Source organism: Mastomys coucha, unplaced genomic scaffold, assembly GCF_008632895.1.
Source record: "Mastomys coucha isolate ucsf_1 unplaced genomic scaffold, UCSF_Mcou_1 pScaffold11, whole genome shotgun sequence".
Taxonomy (NCBI): domain Eukaryota; kingdom Metazoa; phylum Chordata; class Mammalia; order Rodentia; family Muridae; genus Mastomys; species Mastomys coucha.
In genome coordinates this window covers 15178146-15182956 of record NW_022196893.1, presented here as the reverse complement: position 1 = coordinate 15182956, position 4811 = coordinate 15178146, and positions in this window count along the sequence as shown.

Below are 4811 nucleotides of genomic sequence, written 5' to 3'. Positions count from 1 at the left end.
CCCTGGGCAGCGAGTCATTCCGGGCATTCCAGAAATGCCCCTCGCATTCCTTGGTGGGACACTTGGTCCCCAATGTGACTGTGCTGTGAAGGAAGGGCTTCCAGAACATGCTTAAACCGCAGTAGCTGTACCTTCAGTACTGGATTCATGCCACCATAAAAGAACCTGGGCAAGCACAGGTGCTCTTATATTCTCTGCCCTTTGCCTTCATCCATTTGAGGGTGCAGCAAGATGCTGGACTCCATCTTGGACTTGCAAAAGGCCAGAACTGCAAGCCTAAAATTTTCTGTTCATTCTCAAGTATTGGCTATGGAGAATTCTATTGAACCAGCATACACAGAGCAGGCAGTCACCCGTAACCATGCGCTGTGGCAAAGCTGTGGGCCATGCTTGTGCTTCTGTCACTCTGTGTTGTATTGGATATGCCTGGGGCATGGGGTATGTTGGTGTGAGTCTCTGCAGGACCTCCCTTGGCTGGTGGTTGATGTTGGCAGCTATGGGATGGGACCTTATCCCTTTTCCAAGGGTCTCTCTTTATGGCAGCTTGAGCTCCCTTATGTGATGACAGCTGGGTCCTGACAGGAAACACTATAAGAGACAGAGGTTGGAGGGGGGTCGTTTATTTCTACAAGGTTCTATTGGCCTCAGGGCCAGCTCAGGTTCATGGGGGTGGGGGGAGAGCAGAACTTATGTTTGAGTGAGGAAGTAGTCAGACTGTACAGGGGAGACTGTGAAGCCCTCTGGAAACCACCACAGCCATCCAGGCCCACAGCCCTCAGCACACAGAAGCATGGACTCATTGAGACTGGGAGATGGAGGGAACATTAGTGAGCATCCAGTCCAAATGAGGAATCAAATCTCAAGAGGGGAAGGCAAAATGTGTCCACCATCACATAGAGACTAGACAACAGCTAAGTCTACAGACAAAACCTTTGTCATCCATTTCTTCTAGTAATTCTTGATGGATAAGACAAACCAGTTTTCTTGTCCTTGCCTAGACTATACGTATTTCCATCCATCAGTCCACCATCCATCAATCCACCCATCCATCTACCATCCATTCATCCATCCATCACCCATCCATCCATCACCCATCTACCCATCCATCTATTCATCCATTTATCCATCTACCACCCATCTATCTACCACCCATTCATCCACCATCCATCCATCCACCCACCCACCCACCATCCACCCATCATCCATCCATCCACCATTCATCTATCCATCAATCCACCCTCAAACCATCCATCCACCATCCATCCATCCACCCACCCACCCACCATCCATTCATCTATCCATCCATCTACCATCCATCCATCTATCCATCCACCATCCATCCACCCACCACCATCCATCCATCCATCCACCATCCATCCACCCACCACCATCCACCCATCATCCATCCATCCACCATTCATCTATCCATCAATCCACCCTCAAACCATCCATCCACCATCCATCCATCCACCCACCCACCCACCATCCATTCATCTATCCATCCATCTACCATCCATCCATCCATCCATCCACCATCCATCCACCCACCACCATCCATCCATCATCATCCATCCACCATTCATCTATCCATCAATCCACCCTCAAACCATCCATCCACCATCCATCCATCTATCCAACAATCCACCATCAACCCATCTACCATCCATCCACCATCCATCTGCTCATCCATCCATCTATCCATCTACATATAGTGACCAACCATTGTATGCCCTTGAAGGAGAAGCCACACCAACAGTAGAAGATGGAAAAGCAATAATAACTAATTAAATATTGTTTGATGGAAGGCAGTGGGCACTCCAAGAGTAGAGTAAGACAAGAGAGTGCAGTGGGGGAGGGCCACACCAGATGGTGAGCAAAATTAAAGCAGATGAAGGCATGAGTCCAGTGGGTATCTTGGAGCATAGCAACTGTCTTAGTTTGGGTTTTACTGCTGTGATCAGATACCATGACCAAGGCAACTCTTATAAATGTGAGCATTTAATTGGGGCTGCCTTACAGGTTCAGAGTTTCAGTCCATTACCATCATGGCAGGAAGCACAGCAGCATCTAGGTAGGCATGGCATTGGAGGAACAGAGAGTTTTGCATCTTTGTCTTAGTCAGAGTTTCTATTCCTGCACAAACACCATGGCCAAGAAGCAAGGTGGGGAGAAAAGGGTTTATTCAGCTTACACTTCCATATTGCTGTCCATCACTAAAGGAAGTCAGAACTGGAACTCACATAGGGCAGGAAGTAGGGGCTGATGCAGAGGCCATGGAGGGATGTTCCTTACTGGCTTGCTTCCTCTGGCTTGCTCAGCTTGCTCTCCTATAGAACCCAGGGCTACCAACCCAGGGATGGCACCACCCACAATGCCCCCCACCCCTCTTGATCACTAATTGAGAAAATGCCTTACAGCTGGATCTCATGGATGCATTTCCTCAAAAGAGGCTCCTCTCTCTGTGCTAACTCCAGCTTGTGTCAAGTTGATACACAAAATCAGCCTGTACAATCTTCATCCAAAGGAAGCCAAGAGCAGACTGTCCTCGGACTGCTAGGAGGAGCTCACCCCCACAGTGACACACTTCCTCCAACAAGGCTGCACCTACTCCAAAAGGGCCAAGCCTCCTAATAGTGCCCCTCCTTGGGCCAAGCATAGTCAAACCACCACAGCAACCAAGAAGAGGAATGTCAAGTGCAAAGGTTCTGAGGTGGGGGTGCCTTGCTCGTTGTCAAGGGAATCTCAAGGTGGGTGCTCTTGTTACGTGAAGCAGGGAGAGTCCAGGAGGTAACGTGAGCAAAAACACAAGGAGACCCCGCAGTGGGTGCTGGGGATCTTAGTAAGAACCTGAGCTGTATTCCCAGTACAAGGCAGGAAGGCTCGGGAAGGCTTGGAGACTAGGGTTATTGTTTCATGTTTTCATATTTATAATGATTCGGAGTGGTGGGGAAGGGCTGGGTGGAGGGTGGAAGAGGACTGGCCAGGGTGGAATGGTGATGGAGAGAAGCAAGCTGGTTCACATGCCTTTGGAGACAGCTGTGGGCTTATCTGATAGCCTGGGGCTTGAGTGGACTAGCCTGGGCCTCTGAGGCTCTGAAAAGCAGGAAGGCTGGGAGCTGCTGCCTGGCCAGGTGAGGAGGGCTTCAGTGTCATGGTGCAGACTTAGCTCTTAGTGCAAGTGGCAAGGCCACAGAAACAGATAGAAACCCAACTACAGGTGACAGCCAAAACCTGGGCATCTCCTTGCCTCTTAAACCACGAGGCATTAGATCAGTAAGGGAGGGAACTTAAAAAAACAAAACAAAACAAAACAAAAAAACAATAAAACCCCACCAACACATTCAAGGTAAGGGAGCCAGAAGGTGCAGAAGGAGGTCGAGGAAGACTGACCAGAGGGGTTGGAGGAAGTCACCCTGTGCAGTACCTGGGGGCTCCAGGACAGGTAGGGAGGGACTTGGTGATGAGAACAATGCTCTTGAAGGCTGGCGTGGGCTGAGGTGTGATGTGGAGCTCCGGGTTAGCGGTGAAGAATTAGTTTGCCTTCCCAGTGAGAAATGTCTAAGCACACAGAGGTTAATAAAGAAAGAACTCTGTAACAAGAGCATACGACCTGTTCTGGCTAATGCACAAAAAGGAACCAACCCTGAATGGAAATCCTAGCTTAGGCAGGGGCACGGTCCCAAGTTACACTTTGAGCAGTTACCCATGGTCTACAGAGACAGAAGTGAGATGTGCAATGTAGAAATACTGCCATCATTATCCAGAGACAGACCAGGGCTGTTTTCCTGGGCTGTCACCAGGGTCTCCTCTGGGCTGTCCTATAGAGGCTCTTTCCCCATGGGCCTGCTGTCTCCTTTTGTTGTGTGAATAGAGCCTAATCAGTAGCAATCAGTGAATGGATCTCCCCCATCTCAACTCCTCCACCTCCGAGAAGGGTTTCTCTGTGTAGCCCTGGCTGTCCTGCAACTCACTCTGTAGACCAGGGTGAACTCAAGATCAAAGATCCACCCACCCCTGCCTTTGAACCCTCTTCAGCTTTAAGCACTCCTTTAGCTAAATTACACTTTGTGTTATTTTATATTTCCTAACACAGCTCAGTAGATCCTCTGTAACATCCAGTTATTATTTCCAGTTTCTTCTATATCATTAAGATTAATCCCTGCCCACCCCTCCAGTAGCTGGTCATGAGCATCATATCATGAAGCTTTGCTGGGAGATGGGAATGGGCAGGTAAGAGAGGGATGGGTAAGATTCAGAAAACAGAGGCTGCGTGGACACAACTGCTGGGACACATCTGTCCTGAGCCGGATTCTAGCCAAGTACACAGCAGAGAATGATCTCCATGCACTGCACCCAAGCTGAAGCCCCGGCTTTGCCAGGGTGTCTCCCAGCCAGTGACCCTCATCATTCACAGCTCTTCTGCCTGCTGCCGATTCCAAAAGGAAGCCGGCCTCTGTACATGGGGCCTTGGCGCTCAGATGAGTGGGACATACGTGCTTTCAGAATAACAGCCTGCCAGCATTCGGACAACCCACCTTCTCATTAATCCCCCCAGGAAATAAGCAAGCGACTGGCAGATATCCAATTCCCAGAGCAGGAGGTGGCGAGACGTGAGGAGGGAGGAGAGCGCGGTAAGCCCTGCAGGCAGGAACAGTTGCTAGAGTTGTCTATTTGTGGCTCTCTGTCTAATGTCTGGAGTCGATAATGAATAGTTGCTCTTCCTTCTGCAGCGTGTGTCTGCATGTTACAGACCCTGGGATGCTGCTGTCTCTTGTTTTTCCAGAACTACAGGAATGCCTGAGGAAGAATAG